This window comes from Dinoponera quadriceps, unplaced genomic scaffold (assembly GCF_001313825.1).
Source record: "Dinoponera quadriceps isolate SergipeBrazil2010 unplaced genomic scaffold, ASM131382v1 scaffold367, whole genome shotgun sequence".
Classification (NCBI taxonomy): domain Eukaryota; kingdom Metazoa; phylum Arthropoda; class Insecta; order Hymenoptera; family Formicidae; genus Dinoponera; species Dinoponera quadriceps.
In genome coordinates, this window is record NW_014554712.1 from 1,660,360 (window position 1) to 1,685,305 (window position 24,946).

The window sequence follows — 24,946 nt, forward strand, 5'->3', positions numbered from 1 at the left end:
AACCTCGGCGTTCTCTGCGGATCGCCCTCCACCGCGAAATTGCATGTAAAATTGGGCCGAGTCGGCCGCACGCCCGCGCGCACAACACACCGCCACGTAGCCGTGCTTGCAGCACGTACGCGTTGATATACCGCGCGGCCGGCCGCGCACCGCAAAACCTCAACGGCGAGTTCGCTGTAGGTAGGTAATTTTGCAGAGGGCCAGTTGCAGGAATCAAAGCGGCGAGCGGGCACGGTGGGGTGGTTTACGTCGGGTGCGGGCTCTGGCTGGCTGGCTGGCTGGCTGCGTGGGGTTGACAAGAGGGTGCACAGCGAGAAGAGGAGGAGGAGAAGATGGGCGAGGAGGAGGAGATGGGTGGTTGCCTGGCGGAAGAGGAGGGAGGCCGGAGGAAAATCCCGAATTCGAGGCGCAGGTGTCAAGTGCAGTTCTCCGGTATTTCTACCGCCAAACACGTCGCTTTAACCGCGACTCTCGCTACTTTATGCACGCGCGCTCGCGAGATGTATAAATATATTTGACTTGCGGCTGCTTTACGGCATGAGGTACGGATTTTGAGGTAGCCCGGAACTTTCCGAATGCGCTCGGGCCGTCAGCCGCCCCCTCCGCAGCCATGGGGCTGTGGAGCGGGCCGGGAAACCCCCGCGATTTTCTCTCTCTCTCTCCCCCTCCCTCTCTAACCCTCCGTCGCGCGTTGAAACGTAACACCGTCGTGTTCTCGTTCTCGCTCTCGCGCGGCTTAACGCCCCGGCGCGAAATAATTATCGCGGGAGAACGTATCGCGCCCGCCGCTGTGAGCTACCCCCTTACGATACCCCTCCGAGTATCGTGATACCACGCCGCCGATACGAGATATCCGGAGATACCGGAGACGACATTTTCCTCTCTGTCTCTCCCACTTTCTCTCTCTCTCTCTCTCTCTCTTTCTCTCTTGGCGTTTTGAATGATAAAATTAAAGCGGCACGCGCGTAGATCCTAGCTGCTGCCGGACGTGCGTCCGCGCCGCAAAGCGCATCGCGCGGATTTCAACGACACCCCCTCCCTTCCCTCACTCCGCTCGGATCACGGGAACGTGGGCAAATATTGACAGTAAATTTGTCCGCGCGTGACCGGCGCGCCGGCGAAACCCATCAAGAGACACCCTGATAACATATTCATAAGGGAGGGTGCAAAACGCCGCTCGGCACAGTCTCTGCCCGATCTGCCTTCTTTTTTTCGGAACGTCCTACCGTCGTCGTCGTCGTGGGCCCTTTGAGACGACTTCAAAGACAGCGCCCGTCCCGGTCGCCTCCCCTTCGCCCACGAACGTCGTCCACAACACCGGCTATTTATATCTATTTCGCTCGCATGGTGACACGCGGTGGCTGCAAATGGCACGTCTCGCGAAATGTTCCCGTCTCAAATGGCGCGTTAGCGGCAACACGAGCGTCAGACGTGGCGGACCGAACGCAATACATCGCATGATAAACCGCGCGATCGGAATAAATCGGGCTACATTTCGGGGGGGGGCGGCTACGTCGAGGGACCGCGTGAATTATGTCGTTAGGCGCCGATACACGTTTAGACTCGATGGCGCTGCATGGCGAACGACCGCGCGGATGTGTCCCTACGAGATACGCCCCGTGTATAATCCATGTAGACTCGCTGAGTGAGAAAAAGGTACCTTCGGATTCAGTACGGTAGTGTTTGAATTGAAATTGAACCTATTTCACTGTCTCAGCCACTATATGTTGTAGAATTAAAGGTTTAACATAGGTCCGAAATTCCGACTCGGGATTAGGAGCGAAGCGGAACTAGAATTCGCTGTTCGATGACTCCGATAAGAGCCCGTCTCTCGCGGCTGGAAGTAGCGCGGCCGCGCGACAGAAAATCGAAATCAATTGTAACGTAATTGCGTGAACGTCCCGAGCGATTATCAGTTCCACTCGCGATCGGTCGGCCGGTCGATCGGTTGCTCGTTCGTTCGTTCGAACGGATGGACGGACGGACGGCTATTATTAAAGCGGAGATACGCGGGGCTGTATTAATATTTCATGAAATTAATAATTATCGTGCGTCGGTGTTTATATCAATTAAACGGCTGAAATAATCATGGCCGGATAGTCACAGAGGACAACGTATCGGTCGATACGACGACGTCGACGAGACACGCATTAAAATATATATATATATATATATATATACGCGCCGAGGCGTGGACGCGAAACGCCGTGCTGACACATTAAAATATATGCTAATAAACTAATGCGCTCGCGCACATACACACACACACATACACGCACACAACTGAGAGCGCGAGAGAGCACGTGTGCGTAATGCAGAACGGGCTTAATGCTCCGCGGTTGCTCCATGAAGTTACACACCGGGTTAAGTTATTCGCATTCCGCAAGCCCCGGAGACCCGACCCTCGCGATAAAAGGCATAGGAAGGAGCGAGAGAAGACGGAGAGAGAGAGAGAGAGAAAAGGAGAGAGGGGTGAGGGGGAGAGAGACAGAGAACGGATCACGAACGGATACGGGCGGACGAGGCGAGAAGGAAACGAGGAGGATTCGGCGATGCGCCGAGAATTACCGGAGCAGGCAAGAAGTTAGTAATTTTCCTCGTTGCCTCATGGATATAAACTATCAGGCGCAGCGTGTTTAAAAGGGTAATGCGACGCGCACAGCGGCATTATCGAATAAAGCGAACAAGCCAGCCTGCTCTATACTTCTATTTCCCGCCGTCGCCGTCGGCTTGTGTCGCGTTTGTTCGTTCGCCGCGGCACACGATTGCGCGAAAGACAAGATTGCATTCTGGTCTTTTGATAATGCACAATGTCAGCCTGGAAAAGGGCCATTTATCAAGCGAGAGCGACAAATGTTCGCGCGCGCGCGCTACATTATGTACCGTAAATATTTGAACTCCCAGCTGAATATATTCCATTCTATGGTTAATTGGAAAAGTCAATTTGCATTGGCGCAACAACTTGGAAGGGAGGGGGCGATAACGCGAATAGATGGTGTGAAATAAATTTGACGCGCGAACGCGCGAACCATTGACAAGCGATCAGTCATAAATAACATTTGAGTGGCGGGTTCTCAAAAATGATATGTGAAAAAAAGTGTGAAACTCGCGCGCCCGCGGGACGGTTTTTTTTTCATTCGGAAAGTGTTAAAGTAATAATGACTCCGGTTTTGCCGAAGAACTTATTACGGACCGGCAAGAGCCTAAACGCGGATGTTCTGCTGCCATTTTGAATATTAATATAGTAGTTAATATCAGCATTACTAAATATTAATATTGCTAAACGTGCGCAGAGAAAAAGGTTTCTTTAGATTTAGCATTTCTATTTATTTGACTGAAATTTGTTTCATAGAAGCAACAATATACACGAGGTATTATTTGTTCGAGTAAATATAAGAAACAAATTTTAGTCAGATAAATAGAAATGCTGGATCTAAAGAAACCCCTTTTCCTCTGCGCATATAAATATTAGTCGCGCGATACAAGTCTAACAAATTACGTACTATTGGTACGCTAAATTATTCAACAAGAATGATCTGCGAGCCACAATCGAAAAATTCGCCCGTCGAACGAACACTCGTATCGATCATACGCGACGTCATCTGTAGTGGCTCCCGTGAAGACGACGTTTCGATCGTTTCGATCAGCGGATCGAATCGCTCGTAAATCCCTCCGAGATATATCCGCTTCACGTTTCGCGGTCGCGATTTACTGCTCTCACACTCGTCGGACTCGCGAACGTAATCGAACGTACGTTCGAGGTGTCTCGTAGTCAAAAAGAGTTCGCCCGAACGGTAACCGATAGACTCCGATCTCCGAACGTGCATTACGTTCGGCGAGGTAGCTCCACCTGGTCCTTCCTTTAGCATCAATTATTCAGCCGGGCGCGTGATTAATGAGCACGTGGGCAGAAAAAAAGGGGACGTCAGTATAAATGCAAGCTCTCGGCTCGCAGTCCTGGTTCATAAAACTTGTATTCGCGCGCAAGGCATCTCATGAATCTTATATCTCGCCAAGAGCACGGCCGATATATAGAGAGAGAGAGAGAGAGAGAAGAATAATCGATATAGAGATCAAGGTCAGGATCCTTTTCTCGTTTGCCGACATTTAAAATCTTCCCGTCGACCGGACAAAATGAATATTCGATCTCGCGCGACACACAAATCGCCGATCGTTCCGCTCGGAAGCGAATTATGCATAAATCGCTCGTCCCTCGAGTTAACATCGGACTCGTGACGATACGGATTAATCAAGATCGCGCGGTGCTAGGACGCGAGTCCTGCGTGACAATCTCGAGTGTGCCGCCGGCTTTAAAATTGATAAACAGGAGGGTCGCGCGCACGCTGCCGGGGCCGCTGAAAGGGGGATCGATCTGCAGGATCGTTCTGAACATGCCGTATCTGCCATTTGAATCCCGCCATAAGCGGGACGATCAAAAGCGGCCCCCATGCGGCGATTCTCCGCGGTAACCGCATCCACGATGACATTTTAACTATGCCAACAGCCAAGGAGTCTGCGGAGAGTATCGACCCCCTTCTCTCTCTCGCTCTCTGTGTGTCACAAGGTCGGAATTCCCTTTGATGCCGCGTATAGGTATCGAACCGGCGTTGTGTTAACCGATTGTGTCGGTCGGCTGACACGGCCACGTTAGATTGGCGCGCGTCGCTCTCTCCACGGTGAGAGTATGGGTGAAAATGTATGCGTGTGTGCCCTGTCCAGGGAAGCATGAAGTCTACATAAACTGACTGCCACTCCGGGATGCGGCTTCTATTACTGATCTACGATGTTTGGCAGTGCGCGTGGTGCGCGAGTTCGTGCGCTTAAGACGCCGATGCATCGCTATCCGAAAATCGATGCAGCGTCGCGATGTCGCTGTTGCGATGTTGGTGTTGAGGTAGTCGCAGCGTAAAGTGAGTTCATTCAGAATTCGCTGAAACTTATACTATGTGTCGATTTAAATCTGATCTAATTATTCGCGCAATTATATAAGTAGACTTTGATAAGTATCAGCATCGATCAACCTGCAGCGTCGGCAAGGCCATCGGGAGATGTTAAAATCGGGTATTATTATGCGCGTCCATCTCACTCTCCGCGGCTCGTATCTGGTAATTTCGGTTTGATCCGCGGTTATTTAGGTTTCTGCCATTTCTTTTAATTTTGGGACATCGTTAAAATCTCCCTTTGATGAAATTTCATTTTGCATTTTCGAGGAAAAGTCTGGTCTATCCGTTGGACACGGGAATATATACGCTAAGATTTTGCCTGATGATACGAACATGCTGATTTCCGCTTCAATCTCTGCTCGCGATGCAGCTTTAATGTACGCAATATAGTAAATGGCTTATCCTATTTGTATACTCACAATTTTGCACCGGTTTAATAATTAATGGTGTTCGCAATATTATTGGATAATTTGCTATTAGACTTTGCGGGTGTTATGAAATTACTTGATTAATTAACTATTTTTGATGATTACATCAGATGCGAGTGATCAGCTAATTAGCGAAATGGAAGATGATATATCGTTATTAATTGCCAATAAGAATAATAATTTATAATATGCATGATATACAAGTTTGTACCGATATAATAACGCTTGAATTTTATCAAATTACCGTTAACCGCTTTCCAACGTCCAACCAAAGTCAATTTGCCAGACGACTGTAAAAAAAAATTCAACGCAGAAATAACCGCGAGGTTTTGCCGAAACGAATATCTAGGAGAAGCTATTTCTTCAGATAATATATATTGTGTATTTATACGACGAAAAACGAAGAGAAATGAAAAGAATAATTTTATATTTTTCTTGAATATATGTGTGTGTGTGTGTGTGTTATGAGAATGATATAAATCTGATATCTGCGATTGTTACGCCGCAGCTATCCTTAGCGCAGAGAACAATAAGTGGACGATTCCGCGCATATGGCACTTGTATAACTTTCCTTATATCAAATCTCGTTATAAATTTCGATTCACAGTCCATGTTCATTTATATGCTCGTCGCTTCGTTGCGAAAAAATCTTCGGTCTCCTTTTAAAGGTGGAGGAGTCGACAGGGAGAACTAGAAAAAACTGCGAGCGAGAGAAAGAGAGAGAGAGAGAGAGAGAAATGGAGGAAGGTAAGCGTAGAACGATAAACGCTCGTTAAGTGAATGCATTTAACCATTAAAACTGATCGTTTGCGGCGAGTACACGCGGTGCTCTCGCCTAATGTAGTCGGCGTTAACCCCCCCGGGGGAATATACTTTTGTCCGCAACATCGCCTCCGGGGAGGGGAAGGGGCATTACGTACGAAATGCGGGTGTAATAATTGTCTGCCGCCGGAGATTGGTTTAGACGTTACATCGTCGATGCGATAGTGAGGGAGAGAGAGAGAGAGTGCGTGCGGGGGGAATCGCTGTTTCCTATTGTACAGCTAATTACATCGGGGATCCGGGGACCCGCGCGGCAGAGCTAAAATTAACTAATCTACCGATGAAAGAAGCCGCGATACTAAACACTCGTGCGCGCGGCATAAACCAGTATATCGGCGCGGCACAGTGCGCCAAATATAACGGGAGGAGGGGAGAGAGAGAGAGAGACGTGGCCGATGACGACACGACTATGTCGTGTTGTCGTCGTCGCGTCGGGGAAGAAGAGGAGCACGCGCGCGGAGGAATGGCGTATAAGGGGGATGATCTTTATAATGCTGACGCACGCGCTGACGTCGAAGGAGGACGCGATACGAAACGCAACCGCTTCGCGTCCGGGGAATAAAAGAAGGCGCCACCGATATCGTTATTGGTATCTGTACTTCTTCTTTCCCGCCGTAATCGTTCTCCCTCGTATATATATATATATATATATCGCGATTCCTTCCGGAATATTTTACACGCGCATACGCGACGCGCATGTGCGCTCGCGCTGATGCGCGAATTAACATTTATCGTGTATATATGAGGCGTCGCTGTCGTCCGCAGAATCTCGACTTTTTCCTCCCTCCCCTCTTTCTCTCCCTCTCTCTCTCTCTGTCTCCTCTTCTTTCTGACGAGATTCCCACGCAAGTCCCCCGCGATGCTCGTCGACTGTTTACCCTCCGCCGTTGCGAAAAAAGGCGAAATTGCGCGCGCGCGCTCTCGAGCGGCGCGTTAATGCCGTTTCGCGCGAGCCCCCGCATTCGCGCGTCCCTAATGAAATTCACGGGCGTTTCGAAACGGCGTTCGCGGCAGGCGCAGAGGGGGGAGGGGAGCGAAGCTTTATTAAACCCTGGATTAAATAGCTAGAATTATTCAAAAGCTCAATTATCAGCTTATTGTCGGTCTAGCTGGCGTTACGGGGCGCTAAAGCCGTGGGAAGGACGCAGATGGTGCGCGCGCGATGACCCCTTCCGCGCCCTGCTCACGCCGTCCGATCCAGGCCTCTTTCTCTCTCTCTCTCTTTTTCACTTTCTCTCTTTGTCTCTCCCTTACCTCCCCCACCTCGCGTGCTCGCGACAGCCAGAAATAAGGGATTTTTAGTAGCCGTAGTGCAAACTACAAACTCGAGATATATCAACACGCGCGCGGGCCGCGCGGGAACGACGACGACGACGAGGAGGACGACGTGGCCGGGGGAACGTTTTACTGGCACGCGCTTTACAGGGCTCCGTTTTAATCCGTTACCGGGTTAGGTGGCGGCCTTATTTTCCCCGAGAGCGTTTTTCTCCGGGGTCGCTGGAAAAACGACCAGCGCGGAGTTTCCATCCGCGGCTTAACCTTCCGGGACGCGCGCGCGCGCGCGCCCGAGCGAGCGAGCGTGTAAGTGTGTACACACGGAGTTACACACGGGCGTGACTCGCTTGCTCGACTCGGGGGGGCGGCGGAAGGAGAGAGGGGAAGAGGAATTTTACCGGTGCGAACTATTCGGCCCGGAATCGACGCGTTCCCTTCGTCGCTCGATTGATCTTCCGCGATCGAGCGGACAATCGTTTTCCAATTCGGTCCTGCTGAAAATGCGCATTGAAAATAGTCGGTGGTGCCGCTTCACGACATTTCCGTAACTACCGTCGTCTCGTTAATTACCTTCACTTTTGAATATTACAGAATATCACAGGCTTACCGTTTTGTTGTTCGTCGAAGCGAGTGATTCAAATACTTTTCACGGTAGCGTCGTTATTGCACGTGCACGAGAGAGAAAGAGAGAGAGAGAGAGAGAGAGAGGGTTAGGGAGAGCGGAAGAGGAAGTCGTGTATTTACGTTGCATGGATAATGAACGGAGCGCTCAAATGAGTCTCGTGAGGCGTGGCAGTATCGCGTTGTCATTAAAGCACTGCTCGCGCTGTTAATTAATTGATTAACAATTGATCGCATGACGAATTGAATATGTATGGAGCGGACGGGCGCGGAAGCGCGATCGAAAGATAGACACGACAAGAGCGCTTTAACGTGATAGGAGACGAGAGCGACGACGTCGTGTATAAGGGGCGATTGCTCGTGATAATGAGTCATTAGCAGCGAGGACACGAGAGCGTGACATTGCGCATATGGCCGACGTGCACGAGTGTATATATATATGTGTGTGTGTGTATATATATATATATACACACACACATACATACATGCGTTCTCTGAGTGTACGTGTCGCTGATTGACGTCAATTATGGGGAGGGGGGGAGGGGAACAATATCGTAACACATCGCGCTCGCGAAGATTTCACGGTGGATTACACGACGATACGCGTGTCGAAAGTAATAGCGGCTCGCGGATTTATCTCTGCGATCGCGGAATACACGGTTTCCCGGAAATAATTACACTGTCGTGATAATCGATGTCGTTTGTGTAGGTACGAACACTTTGAGAATTGAATTCCGTGATTTTTGAGGAATTTTAAAGCGGTCCGTAGAGACTCCTCCCCCTGAGAAAAGCAATTTCAATCACCTTAAGCAATACGGAGCGCACTCTCGCGATAATCGACGAGTATCGTCGTTTAATTATAAGTACCCGTTGGAATTAACTTATAATTATTAATACCGAATGGGAGGTTTACAGGGGTAAAGATAAGTATACTACTTACGTGAGCGCGTAATTGGATTTACGCGAGGCGAGGCCAAGCCGGACCAAGAGGGTCGTGAAGTCTTCGGTCTACGGCGGGGAATTCGACGGTAAGCCGATCGACTTTCGGCCGCTTCGCGAAAGGCCGAGGTCATCATCAGCGACGTTAAAGCGCAAACTTCATAAGCCCCCCCCCCCCCGGCCGAGCGCATCGGCGCGAATTCAGTTCACCTCGGCGGCATCTGCGGCGATCGTATAACGCAGTGGTGTTTACAGTACGCGCGTCGCGTCGATCGCACGGATGCATTGTTTGACTCGCGCGACACAGCCGTAATAATCGAGGCGTTCGTGATTCTACTTCCGTTACGACGTCCACTCATCATCCTCAATTTGTCGTCGTAAACGATGTCCCAGGACGGACGGCGGTGCTCGCGCAAATCGAGATTACGGGACGGAACGAACGAACGAACACGTCAGAACGCGTTATTTTTTTTACGGCTCGCCGGTATGTCCGGCGATATCAGCCGCCGAAACGATCTCGTGCTGCGTTAGATAATCTCGGTGGTACATATTGCACAATACCCGGGAATGTAAATCGTTAGTTCCGCAGGGCACCAGTTTAACAAGATCTCGTTAGCTAATCATTAATTTTAACCCACCGAGAAAAAGAGATCACGTGTGAAATTTGCCTATACATGACTATGTGTAATCATATATGTCCATAACGAAAAGATACCGTTGTTTATAAATTATATGCAAATACAATGGAAGTAAATGCTTCTGGCTACCTGTGCTTCTGACAGCACGTGATATCGATATTTAATTAAATGACAACATCATTACTTTTTCGCGTAGACATGTAGGATCATATATGTAACCAGATATATGGGCAAAATTCATATATGATTTTATATAATTATGTGCAATCATATATAATTATTTTTTCCCGGGTCTCCGTCGGCAATGTTGAATTCAGCGTTTTTTCATGGGCAATCTGGGCCGTTGAAAGTCAATATACGTTTCTACGCTGTTCTGGATAGTGTAGAAATTTGAAAAAATGTTCGTATACTTGTAAGAGTTTTAATAACAAGTTTGTATAATTAATTAATAAGGACCAAAACGTCTAAGATAATATTTAATGCTATAATATATACCGTTTGAATAAAATATTCTCCGTTACGCAGCGTTTATTGTATTCTAAAATTTACAATTAAGAATTTGTGGATGTCTTCGACGATTCAGGTTACCGACGGAGGATTAACATCGTCGGAGTTGTGAGTTACACGGGGCACGGTGGTGACGATATCGCGACCGTGAATCGAATAATACCTCGCGCAAAAATAAATCGAAATTGTAGAACAATATTTTTTCAAGGTTTCGTTCTCACGGCGAATCAAAACCCGCGCGGCAAAGTTTACTCTGCCCCCTCTTCTTTTTTACTTATTTTTTTCTGTCTTTTTTCCTACGAGTATTCACGCACCACACCGGTCGTGTGCCATTTTACCAGTCTGTGTGTGTATATAGCTGCAGTCTCGATATCTGACGGAAAATAGGTAAAACTTTGCGTCGTGAAGAGGCAGTCATATCGAGGCCAGATAAATTCCAGACATCGCGTTGCGTCGTTTCTCGTTTCAGAGAGCCTCGTTCCGAAGGCGACAAGATTACGCAACGGGACGTCGTACATGCAATTTCCGGATCTTATCACGCCGATACGATAGACAGCCACGTATTTCATGAATAAAACACACAAATATGCGTACTGACAAGCTTCAGAAAAAGGATAGTCTCGTGAATGTGAACCGAGAGGGAGTGTAGGAGAGAGAGAATATGTGTGTGTGTGTGTATATGTAAGAGAGAGACAGAGAGAGAGTGAGCTCTCTCCAACGGTTGCACCGCATATATTTCTCGTCCACGAATCACGGAATAAAAACAAAGCTTCAGCCGAGACGCGGATGGTACTTCTGCAAATTTGACAACGAATCTGTCGATTTTCACAAGAGCCCTCGCAAATCGCGCTTCGGTAACTTCGGTTACACGCTGTGCATTGTTCTGGACGCCGACAATATCGAGTCGAGGGCGAGAGAAAAGAGAGGGGGGAGAAAGAGAGAGAGAGAGAGAGAGAATAGTTCAGTCGGGACGGTCGCTGGGGAATCGCGGGCACTTTTCCATCTACATTTTATTAAATATGAGTGAATTATCAAGCGTGTTGAATGAGAATTGTTTACAACTGGCAAGAGATGCGGGCTGACGCGATATTTCATTTTCAGGAATTATTATTCATTCACGGCACAATATGGTGTTTATCTGCAAAGTTGGATTACACGTTGTTCACGTTTGGACGTTGTAAAACGCGTATACGAGCGCGAAAGTATAAATGTAACGCGTGTAGGTGCCGCGATGTCGCGACACTGTCAGCTACGAATCAACCCTGGGCTGAAATACGCCCGGAGCGCGCTAGCCGCGGATACACTCGAGATTTTTCGGCAACAAACACACACATGCCGATTATACAGGGCGCGGCAAACGATGTAAGTTGCTAACTCAAATTGTCACAACAATTTTCATAAATAGACTTTTTTATCCGAAGATTTGTAAGAACAATCGACAATCAGTTACAATTTAATAATCCGACGTTAATTTTCGACGCAACCCCTACCCTTTTCGCGCGCACCGCGCAAGGGTTGACTCTTTCCATAAACGCATCGCACTCTGCATAAATCCGGCTGTGAGGAATAGCATTCCATTCTCGGCGAAGGCTTGCCTTAAGAGTAACACGCTCCATTCAATTTTTCTCCGACGAACGCGTCGGCCGCGCGTTTTGCTCGAAGTAAGAATCACGAGCGCGACGTTCTTCATTAATTCCGCACACGTTTGCGCATTAATGTTTACTCGATCCTTCCGCATGATTTACTCGGCGAAATATATTCGCATAATTAACCGAATCTGCACGACTGCACCGTGGCATATGTTGGTAAGTAATTGCGGTCTGAATTACCGTCCGGTCATCGGGCTCAATTAATTACGCGCTCGCCGTTATATCACCTACGAAATCGTTCACGACTATAACCCACCGCCGCCGCCATCGTCGCTGCGTACTTTTCGTTTCCCCTTGAACAAACATGCCGGGTCCCCGCCGTCTCGCTGCCGCAACCTGCCGATGTAACTCGCAATTCAGTGTTTTCACGACAAAGTTTGGCGACACGAGAAGCTCGTTCGCAGAGTCATCGTGTGCGAGAAAGGGGGGAGGAGGGGGTGGCGCGCGAAACTAGAAAGCGGCTTTAGAATTTAATGCGTGAGAGGTTTCGGCCTGCAGAGATATTCGAACATATCCTCCGGGAGGTTTTGTTGTTCCCTCGCGGGAGCGTTGAAGGAGAGAAAAAGGGACGGAGAGACGGAGAAAGATAGAGAAGAATGGAGACATAACACAGAGAGAAAGAGATGGCGAAAGAGGGAGGGGAGGGCTGTGGAGGCGAAGGAAGAGAGAGAGAGAGAGAGAGAGGAGGCCGAGGATTCACTAGTAAGTGTGCGGAGGACCGAAAGCTCCGGGTTTTCACGACGACGGCGGTATGAATATTTAAACGGATGTAAATTGCGAATTAACTATTGATAAAAACAAACCAGCTCGGGTTAAGCCTTCCTCGTAAATCACCCCTATATACGGGACAAAGAGGAAAAGGAAAAGCAGAGAGAGAGAGAGAGAGAGAACGAGAAGCTATACGGGACCGCCGGAGAATACGGGCCGGATTTTAGAAAAGGGAGTCGGGGATTGCTTTTTTTTCCTGAGGCTTATCGATACCGGATATTTTCGCGTTCCGACACGGTAAAACGCGTATTACGATGGCTCGCGATCTTTCACGTACAAAGCGCTCGACAAAAAGCTGCGCCTGCCTTTGAGAGGTCAGATATTTTTCGTTCAAGCTCGCAGTTTTCGTTCGATGAAACAACACCGTTTGTAAGCGCAATTAAATAAAAATGGCCACACGTGTCGTGGTGTTTTTGTATAAATTATATAGCACACATGGTAGGTGTACGGAGGGGAATAATTTTGCTGTTGTAGCGAAAGCCTACATCTGCTTGCTGCTGCATATTCGTTGCGACAAAATTTAATCGACACGACCAAATTAGCGAATTATTCATAATTAATGCAGAAACAATTTTTTTGTCAGGATAGAAAATATTCTGTCGAGTGAGTTTATTCTGGCGGCACGTTAATTTGCTGTTAGAACAAAATCATGTTTTCCGACATTTGCTAATTTGTTCTTACAGTAGATAATTCGATAGACTCGACAAAAAATTCAGCGACTAACGGGTACTCTCAATGAATCATTTTGCTGTCCATAGAACTGACAGATTTTTATTGCGGCAGCGTAAAATTTGCCGCGCCGGCAAATTACTTCTCTTCGTGCGGTATAATCGCAATAATAACGCAAATGACATTAATAATATTCGTAGCAATAACATTTTGGAGAGCTGACCGAAGGATTTTTCTTCACGTACATTATTATTACGATTAAATGAAACGTGAAATTTTACAATAATTTCCGACCACGCCGGCGCGCATTTTCGCGAGCGCGGTACCCCCTCCCCCCTTAGCCGGTGCTCCGAAACAATGCGCCCATAAATGAACGGCAGATTTCGCCCGTCAAACCTCCGTAACTCCCGTCGTAACAACTTAACGACGACTTCGAGCCGTCGAGCTTTCGCGAATCGCCGATATCGAGCGTTCCTCCCTCTTTCGGACTCCCGAGGTTCTCAGCCGGGATCGCCGCGAAATCGCCGGATAAGGACTTTCGAGTCATGGCCGAGGCATCGTTCAGAAATAAAGTGTCCCGCAGGAGTAATAGCGCTAGCCGGGTGAGAGATCTACTACCGGCTACGTAGTCAGCCATCGGGTTACTACTATTCGCTAGTAGTTTACTCGAGAGCGCTCGCACGCGCTCAGATCTATGTATGTGCGTGGGCGCGAGCTTGTGGTAGGCATTTCTTCATGCGCGTCCGCACGTACCGTAAACGTACACGAGAAGGATCCGTACGCCACACCTGCGTGCACGGATGTACGCAGACATACGGGCAGGGGCTTAGATGAGGATGGGGAGGTAGCCCCGTGTAGGTCGCGGTCTGCAGAAGGGCTTCGTGATCGAGCGATCGGGCGGACGAGCGAGCGTGCGAGCGAGCGAGCGAGTGAAAGAGTACGGGGAGGAAGATTATAGGCACGTATTGGCGCATCGGCCCCCTGGGCTCCACCGGGTATGGCAGGCATGGGGATATAAATGTAATCCAGAACCCAGACGTGACGTACATAGCTGCCTAGCCCGGCCGCTTTTCGTTGGTCTCTTCTTGTGACTCTTGGCAGTCACCGGCACGTACATACGTCTACGGAGGCGCCGCGATAGCGACTGGGTGCTACGTAGCTAGGTGGACGTGTGTGCGCGCGCGAGATGAGACCCGTGGATTTTTCGATATCCATCGTTTTCCCGCTCTTTTTCCCTCCTTTTCACCTCGGCGGTGATTCTTCCTCGAGAGGCTCTCGCTGTATCGTCGTGTCGGAGGGGGGAGGGTGCGTTTTTGCGCGCATGCCACTCGGTCAACGAGGGCTCCGCGTTTCGCCGAAGAGGACGCGGCGCACCGCGAGATCCTCCTGCGACACGCGCGTCATAATAATCGCACCGTTATTCCCGAACTAAGAATTGAATGTCTTTCACTCAATTCTCTGATATTTCTACTTGTATAATTTGAAAACGGAGCGAGCGAAGAGAACGCGATTAACGAACGATCAATCTCGTTGACTTAATTTTGAAGATTCGAATATAATTTCAAGCCCTGAGGACGATACTTGAACGAGAAAGAGAGAGAGAGGGAGAGAGAGAGAGAGAGAGAGAGAGAAAGAGTGACGAGTTAATCCCCTTGTTTATTCTCCTGCACACCGAGATGCGTTTCGCGAGGGTACGAAATCGAGAGGATTAAAGGCCCGAAGACGAAGAGCGGCCGATCGAGCGTCGAAAAATAATCGCCGGCGTGCCGGCCGAGGATCAGCCGATTGAGAATCGCGAACACGTAGGCGCTTAACGAGGGTGCTCGTGCGGAGAGAGCGAAAGGAGGACCGTCGAAATATAGGCGGTTCGTATTACGGCCGCCGTCATTTCGCCTCATCGATGCCGTCCACCGCCGCCGGAACATTGTGCGGTGCGTGACGCGCGCATTCGCGTTTCCCGTCTCGCCCGATCGTGGCCCGATCGCCGCCGGAGATCGCAAGGTTAATTAAGCTCATTGGCGAGACGCAATTCGCCGGAGTGGTACCTACCTATCTACCCGTACCTACCTACGTGCCGAGATTTCGAAAGCCCGCGCGATAGCGACGCGCACGACGCGAAAGACGCGGCCGGATAGTTCGAACGTCCCGTCGCAGTTCTAACGTCGTAGAATATGAAAAATCGCCGGGAATCCAGCGGAATTCCTTTCCGCGAAATTGAATCCCTAATCTCCGAAATTCCGGCTTTCGCGCGATCGACTCCGAGAGGAAAGATATCTTACATATGCATGCCCCTTCCACGCGCGCTTTCATTGTCGACGTCCGAGTCGTTACACGACGAGGTACCCGGTCATCCGCGTCTCCCGCCGTCGCGTTTCTCTCCCCGAACGTGGAACACTGGCGAGAGAGCTCGAGAGATCCTCGTGATAATAATAATAATAATAATAATATAGTCCAGTCGAAAATCGCCACGGTCGCGCCGCATTTTTCTCTACCAATCCTCCGAGGAACGAAAGCCGCGTCGACGCGGTTGCATCGTCGATCGGTACAGTCCGCCGGCCATGTTATTAGACGCACCTTAATTTTTTACAATTCACTGACTTCCGAGGACGAGCTTTATAATACGACCTTATCTATCGGTCGAATTATGTTAAGGAACTGTTATTCTACAAAGGTATTTTTCAATTGAAATTTCATTTCATTTTCCTTTATGCGTGACTTGAAACTTGAAATTCCTCGCTCGCTAACTAGAAAAATCACTTTTCGCGTGAAGAATATCAATATTGTTTAGAAAAATTACGGGCGAAACGAACAGTGATTTGACACCTCGGAAGGTTGCGGAGGTGAAAGCGCTGATTTGACACCGCAATTCATCCTGATCGAATAAACGTAAAATCAGCAGCTTTTCTTCCCCTGCCAACCTGCGTTCTATCAAAAAATCGAAGCGCGTCTAATAACATGGCCTGTGGTCGTGCGCGCGCGCGTCCTCCGCCTGTCTTCCGGCGGCCGTGCGTGATAAACGGCACTTTTCGGACGGCGTGCCGTCCATTAAACGTTAAATGGCGCGCGAGGGACATCAGATAGAGCGGCGTTGTGCGAAGAGGGGGCCAAGAGCCGCGCGCGACGCTTGTGCGAACGTAGGCGTCGCGGATCCCGTCGTGTTGTTTGGCTTGCGGGGGCGCGTCGCCGACGTCATACAACGTCGAGTTATTACTCCATAACCCGCTTGCTTTTACAGGCACGACGAGATAGGCGAGAGACGGCGCAGCGAGCGAGCGAGCGAGCAGCAACACGTAGCGCGGCATAATAAACGGCCGCGTTCGCCGACGTTACCATTAAACCGCAATAATGCCGCGCACACGAGATAGCCGAAACGCCCGGTTACTTCCGGCCCGATTGCGCGTCCGCCATCTGCCGAATCTTCGAGGAAAAGAAAATCGGATTGGCCGTAACGTTCGGTTGCGTGCGCTTTTCCCCTGGGTTCTTTCTTTTTCTTAACAGATTCGGAACGCGTTGCGGGAACCGCGTTTATCCGAGTTCCTCCCCCCCCCCCATCGTAGTTTTTACGAAACAACACGCAGATTTGGACAGAAGCGCCGGCATCTTTTGTAGGGTATAACTAGTCAGAAATTTGGAAAATAGAAACAGAAGAAAGCAAAATTCTTTCCGTTAAATTAGTAGTAGCTTTTAAATTCCGGAAAAAATCTGTTTTTCCAAATTTTTTCGGTATCTATTCGAGAGAGAGAGAGAGAGAGAGAGAGCATATTATTCGCTTGTTTATTATTCACTTCTTGTTCGCGGTAGCGAATCTCTCTCGTCGGAGACGATCATCTTCGCTCAAAGGAGAAAGCTGACGAAACGGTGGCCCAGCGACGCGACTACACCTGTCCTACTTATCTACGACACACATAGCTAACGCCTTCGGACATAGCTGTTTCTACGCGACATAAGCATCCTCTTCAAGAATACACACACACACACACAGACACACACAGGGCCCAGGTTTAATATTCAATATCCACACCACCGAGATCCAAGATTCCGGTAGCCGGGGATATTCATTCCGCCGTATGTGCTCGCGCGAAGGATAGGTACTTACGTGGCGCCCCCGATTACGTATGTGTGCCGGCGCTTCTCCGTCGCAAAAAGTCCGAACCGCAGACGCGACCTGCTTTTTATTCGGCTCGGTGGATCGCTTTTTGAATATTCCACGCGGTACGTGGCCTACGTAGGCAGGTGTTGCGGCGCGCCCCATAACCGCGAAAAGCAAACCGGCGAAAGCCGCACACGGGAGCCGTCCTTCGCGAAAGAGTTTTATAACGTGTTACGTAGCGCGTAGGTGTACGAGCGTGATGTCACAACTTGTGTATCCTCCGGGTAATAACGCGGAGTATCGTGCGGCTGAAACAACCAGCGTCACACCACCGTAGGTTTTTTTTGTAGGTGGCACGAGCGGTGTTCGACTCGAGTGATGCTCGATCGTGCCGACGTTAATTCCAAATATCGACCGATAAACGAGGCGATGAAGCGGTCTTCTTTTCTTTTTCACGACTTTGTTGCTCTCCCCACGGAAATTTCGTCAGATTTCTCCCGCCAGGTATAGCGCAGATCCCGATCGGAATACTCGAAGTTGTCTCAAAATAGATGATTTCGTCGCGATTCCAATTGGGAATTTCACTCTCATCCCGAACCTGAGATTATCTTGGGAAATCGGACTGGATCCCGATTAGGTCCCAAGAAATGTGGTTAGACGAAAATCTCTATTCGGAATTGGGACTTCGAAGCGGGGCATCAGCTGTTCTTCGGCGAACCCGCCGCTAATAAGACGAATGGCGCGGCAATATCGAATTACAATAGCGAATTCGCTGAATCGCGAAGAAATTCGGTCGCCGATAATCGATCGCCGACCTCGCTCGCTCGCTCGCTCGGCGGCGCGCGCTGTGCCGGAGAAGGCCGGCGGTATTGCACGCTCGGCGATATTTCAGCCGCGCGCGCGCCGGCCAACATATCGCAATATTGTACCGTCAACGTTTACCCCGGCGTAGCGCGATTCCGTTGGTAATCATTTCTGGCCGAGCAAATACCGCTCGGCGGAACAGTTCATTCGCAACATTTTGACCCCGATAGAATCCCCCCCTCCCCCCCTGGAGAATTTAATCGTTGTACTTTCGGCCAGCCGATAACGCCGGAAACACGCGGCACGGCGGTGGAATCCGCGCGAATGAGCGCCGATGAATTAATAGACCTAATGACGTCTTCATCGAGCGCGCGCGTACTGCGCGCGGAGCGCGAACGGCGAACAGGAGTGTTTGTAAGAAACGAAATGATAATTTTTTGTGGCTCTCCTTGGAAGAGGAATATTGAAAACGTTGAATATCTGACGAATATCTGATTTTTGCGACTCGCGCAAGATCTGATCGCGCAGAAATTTCCGGTGTCGGACAAATTCAATTTTTATGTTATGACTTAAATTTGAACATTTCGATTTATGTCGTTAGTTTTGGTATCTCTCGTTTTTCTTATTAACTTATCTTACTGCATTGAAGGGAAAAAGTGCTATATTTAAGTAAATATTTGCAAAATAAAGATCACTGAAGCAGTTATTTTACATGGATTAAGTAAATAAAGTTATAAAAAGAAATTTTGTTTTTAATGATAAACTTCTGTATGGATTTCTTAATATCGCCATTGATAATCCGGTAATCTACGATAATTGCTCCGATATTCCTTAACATTTATTATTTGAATATAATATTTTTTTCTTCCAATATATAGCTTTTATGAAATTTAGTGCCAGCGATGCGATATATAGCGATATTCGCACAAACAACCGGTTATTATTCTTACCAGACAATATAATTAGTCACGGTTGCATATAGAAATGCATTAAAAATGATGGATGCAATAACGCTCGTGTTGTAAACAACAGCTGTGGGGACACGTGCTCTTGTAAATATTGAATTACTTATATCGGCTAAAAAATGACCAATACGCACGGACGCGGCGTGTAACGCGTTGAAAAAAAAAAAAAGAAAGAGAGAAAAATCGCATGCGGGGAACATTCGGAGAGATGGAGTGATCGCGAATCGTAGAAATCAAATTACGCGCTGTCGTGCTCCGCTCGCGATGCGTAATTAAGCGAAAAATGTCCGCAACGATAAATCAATAAGAATGTGAGTAATCGATATAGCCTGTTTCATCAAAGTATGCGCGAGATATTTCAGAGTTATCGTTTTTTTCACGTTCGATGTTTTTGAGGAGCACTCATACTCCCCGTTCGATACCGACTTCCAAATATTGATACTCGTCTGATAACGGAGGTAAACTTTCGATAGCGGACGCAGAAAAAAGAAGTAGTTTCCACGGCTGAAAACCAGCTCCCAAGGTGAAAATTAGCTGTCCATATAATACAACTGAGATTTCGTTATAACAGTGCGAGCCTGATTATGGAAGAGGTTCGTTAACTCTCCGTCGAAAAATTCTTTCAACTTGTATCATAAGATCCGTCCAAAAATCGACTTTGCTGCATTTACATATAATCAATATTGCTGGTTACAAAATTAAAGCGGAAGAATCACTCAATGCCATCTGTAAACTTGATTTTCCTCTGATAACAATGAAAAAAAAAAGTACGACCTAAAAAATATTTTCTGTTACAACTGACACCACTCTGCCCCCATTGGATAGTTAAATTCCTTCCTTTTCGCGGAGATATACTCAGTGCCGATATTTCCCAAGCATTCCCAGTTGCAACGGAGAAGACAGAAATAACGTGCGACTCGTTGCAATATTAAGTAGATTTGTCGACGGCGCTGGCCGTCGAGGGTGGAAACAGAGAGAAAGGGTTGAGAAACGTTAGGGAGGAGAGGCCATGGACGTAGGGAGGTAAGCTGTATGCTGGACATGTGCGACCTGCACGACTTCTGTTACAGGAACGCGTCAGGCCTTGTGCCACACGTACACGCTGATATTTGATGATCCCGAAGCACACGTACAGCTCGAACGGTCAGTCGGAGGGCACCTGCGCGTATATGTGATTTGTGTATGTGTGTGTGAGTGTGTGTGTGTGTGTTTGGGGTGTCACTTATGCTACTCACGAGTGTAGGGTCGACAGCTATTGGCGGGTGCGCAGCAGTTACTGCCGAGGAGGGGGGAAAGAGTTTGGTTATCAATCCTGTGCGACTGAATTATAAAATCCGTTTTCGATGAGACGAATGAAAACGGATTGTGAATTATCTCGCGACTTGCGCGAAGCTTAATGACGCGTTGTTACCGAGAAACCGGGAACTAGAAGTACCAGAAGTAATGTATCGCTTCGTTATCGGCGGCGAGAAACTCAGATTTATCGAGAAGAAGGGCGGAGAGGGATGATTTTAACGGATGCAAATAAGACGAGAACGCACCTGAGCCGACGGTATTGTAGTTTACGCGGGGAGGCGATGTATTCGAGCGAGTCGCGCTATTGCTGCTGTTACCGCTGTTCACCACGGATAATGGGAGACGCGAATGGAAGTCCGGACGAGAAGCAAAATAAATCTGTGCGAATTGCGAGCGAGCGAGCGAGCGAGCGCGCTTAATGCGTATCTACCATAAACGGACGGTGTTGTGACGTAACATCGCGTAATTCATTACGCTCTGAGCTCATTACTTTCTATATATTTAATAACACGTCCGCTCCGCCCGGCATGTACATAGAACAATCCCCCTTCCCGTGCACGACTTATATCCGTTAAACGGCATCGTCATGTGGCGCGCGGTGTATATGCAGTCCCCAGCCGTATTGTTAGACGCACCTTTAATTTTTTACAATTCACTGAACTCCGAAGACCAGCTTTACAATACGGCTCATCTATCGATTGAATTATTAATATATTTAGTTAAGGACTCGCTAATATTAAAAAAAAAAATATATATATATATTCTAATAAAGGCATATGCGAGCCAAACCGCCGATGGACAAGCGCAATAAAAAGCGTAATTTATGCTTGTCTAATAATATATTCAAGGACTGTATATACACTCGCCGGCATAATCCAGGTGCGAACTGCAGGAGCACAACCCCGCCTGCTCGGGGGTAACGATCGTTTCCAGTGTGGTAGTCCTCGTCGATATCGGCGGTGTTGTTACATGCTGGACATTGCTCACGCCATGTGTGTGCGCGCGCGGCCGATTTTCGGCGATGCGTGTTCGCGCGAGTGCCTCAATTGAAGCGCTCGCTACAAGAGAGAGACTACAACCCCTCGCACGTATCCCCGCGTATCTTCGTTACCTCGTCTCCGCTGCTCCCGGATGAGCCCTCCGGTACGCAGACCCCGGTAGATAAGTCCGGAGAGCACGTTTAAACGACGTCTCCGACATTCGGGAACAGCGGTGTAATAATGCAAATATTGACCGGTTGCCGTTGGATTTATTCGATCGTGCACGGAGATTTCTTTAGATTGTAATAATTCCATTTATTTGACGAAAATTTGTTTCATAGAAACAACACATACGAAATATGATTTGTTTGAGTAAGAATTTTATTATCACATTTAAAAAATAACTCTGTTATTTGGCAGAAAGAACCCGCTATTATTTGAAATAATATCTTTTAACCAAATTAATTCAAAATATTCAATATAATTAATGTATAATAAGTAAATAATGTTATATGTTGGAATAAAACATATTAGTGTCAGTTTGTTAACATTTTCAATTTGTGCAGATGTAATACAGGATGAATAAGTTGTTTCGGCTTAAAATTTAGAGGAGATTTTCTGGGACACGTATAGAAATTGTTAAAATTAACATTTTGCTTTTTATTGTATATCGTATACATAATGAACATCATTAGGAAAATATATTTTATATAGAATTACCCTTTCTCTCTCTCTCTCTGGTTATATATGTCGTTATATATAGTAAAATTTTTCCGCTAAAACGTTGCGTCTAAAATTCAAGTTTTATGGTGTTTTCGCAGAGGTTCGTTTTATATTTCACATTTCTCATTAAATCCACAAACGAATATGTGATATTTTTGAAGAATCTTGATTCAATTGGAGTCATATAATTATGAAGCCCGCATCTTTCGAAAATAATCTCACTTGAGCGCGGTAATAATTTGTCACGACGAAGCAAAAGTGAGAATTCCGTCGATTGACAAATCGACGATGCTCTACTTCGCGGAACATCTCCGAACGAGTCCCTCTGATTTCCTCCGTAATTTCTGTTAATCTACGACGAGGAACTGTCTTCAATTAAGATCCGCAATTCATCCACGTCAATGACGGGATAGCAGCGGCGGACGTGTTTCACTCGTTAAACCAAGCCTCTAATGGAGCTTGATGAATCACCTTTGACACGTTCGCTTGCCGCTCTATAATAACCGAATTCGATATTCCGCGCAAGATATTTCGCTAATGTGTTTTTCCACTGCCGGAATATTTTGACTCGGCAAGCTGTTAGCTCAAGTGTGAACCGCAATTCTCAATTTACCGATCCCATTTATATTAACGGACACGCTGAAATTACCACCACACACACGGAACGCGAATTTTATATTACTTTTCACACCTTTTCCACCTTCTAATAATATTACAGAGATTTAATTACAACGTGGCCCAACTACGAAAAGAGAGAGAGAGAGAGAGAGAGAGAGAGAGGGAGAGAAAGAGAAAAGGAAAAGAAAGAGCACTTCCACGGACAAACTAAATTCCACAGAGAGGCAGGGAGAAATATATATACACGCCCGCTGCTGACCGCGAGAGAGAAAGGGTTAAATCTAAATACTCCCTTAACTGTGTGTGTTTATATAGGTCAGTTTGACTCTTAATTATTCAAGTTGCTTAGGTGTTAAAACTTCGCGAAATGCCTCCACGTGGAACTCTCGCTCCGACGAAATATCGCGGCCGGGAGTTCATCACTTAGCTCGGCCAAAAATTTTTTCGAGCGTGCATAAAGTTCTCGTGGATGTACGTGTTTCCTGTTCCCGTCGTCGTCGATGTGTGTGTGTGTGTGTGTGTGTGTGTATTGTTCGCGTCCCTCGGCGGCGCAGGCTGCATGTTAAAAGGACACGAACGTAGCTACTACTACTATGCTGTTGCTGCTGCTGCCACACTACTACTACTACTACCACCAAGCGGCGAAGGATATCGGCGTGTGCCGGTAGGGCCCCGTAAGGAGCCGTCGTAAAATGCACGATTCAACGACGCCGGTCCGCCTGAAATATCCCGCAGCCTCCGCGGGATCGCCGTAGTAGTAGTCGTTATCCCCACGGGAAGCCCGTGGAAACCTCCTTTGAAAAACCCACGGCGCATTCTTATTCTTTCCTACCGCCCACCCTCCCTTCCTCCGCGCCACACGCGATACGCTACACGGCACTTTCCACTTCCTTCGTTCTCTCTCGCGATATGCGATTTCGCACGTGCTTCGTGATTATCTTTCTCGCGTCTCTCGCGTTCCTGTCGGAAAGAAAACGGATGGAGCGCGGGGATGTCACGCGTAAAGGGCGCGTCGTAATAATATGCGCGTTTGTCGGATGTTGTTCTCGGATGATGACGTTCCTCGTTGATGCTTGACGAAAAAGCAAGCGATAAAGCGTCGACGAAAAGTCGAGGAAAATCAATTTATTTGGTCTTAGTCACGAAGAGGTTGCATTTTTTCTTTTCAATGAGTTTCATAACGCATTTCGTATCCAATAGGAAAATGTATCTCTTGAGAATTACTGAAAAACGAATTCTCCTGTTGGACACGGGATACGTTTCGAAGTTTATTAAAAAAAGAACAAACAGCTGATAGCATGGGCCGAAGAATTTGCTTGCACGGGGAAAATATTGTAATGAAAATTCCTACAAAAGTTTATGATGCTGGAATATATCGGAATTATTGTCGAAATTACCATCTGTGTTATAATTTTTACTTCATGTATCCGCGAGTATATCATAAGTACATCGAATTTATTCAAAATATATTATTTAAATTTATTTTATATTTATGCTTATATGTACTAAATCATATTTTAACATATAAGAATATTTTTCACAAAACATATTTTAATATATAAGAATATATAGAAGAATATATATAATATATAGAAATAATATACAAGATATATAGAAGCGTTGCTAGCGCGACTGCGTACAGAGAGGTTGTTCTGAAATACGCACATACGGCCAGTACAACCATATAATGCAGTGCGTTTCGTGGCAGAGAGTTAATTTACTTACTAATTTAGTTCGCAATTAGGTAAAGGTTTTCAAGGGAATTAAATTTATAATGAATATCACTGGGACTCAAAGGTCGATTCATACGTGAAAGGATGCGTTTCGTTCAGCCAAAAAATCGTTCAGCCAAAAAAAATTCGACGCGTTTCGCATCGAATATGAACAACTTCACCCTTCCCACATATCATATTAATAATTGGACGTTTATTAATATCCAACGGCACTAAAACAACCATACATGACTCCTTATAACTTTATACTTGCATCATCTATCTTCTTACTTTATCTCACTTCTTACGTTATATTTTCTTCTCCTCCTAACTTGTATTCTATTAAAGAATCGAAGAGCGTCTAATAATATGGCCGGGAACTGTACATAGCTTCGAACGTCTGTTACCGAATATCTGTGATCGCTTACGCGCGTATCGTAACGTTGATTCGGTCATTCGCGCAAATTTGAGCCAAGTGGCGTTACGATTTCGAGGAGAA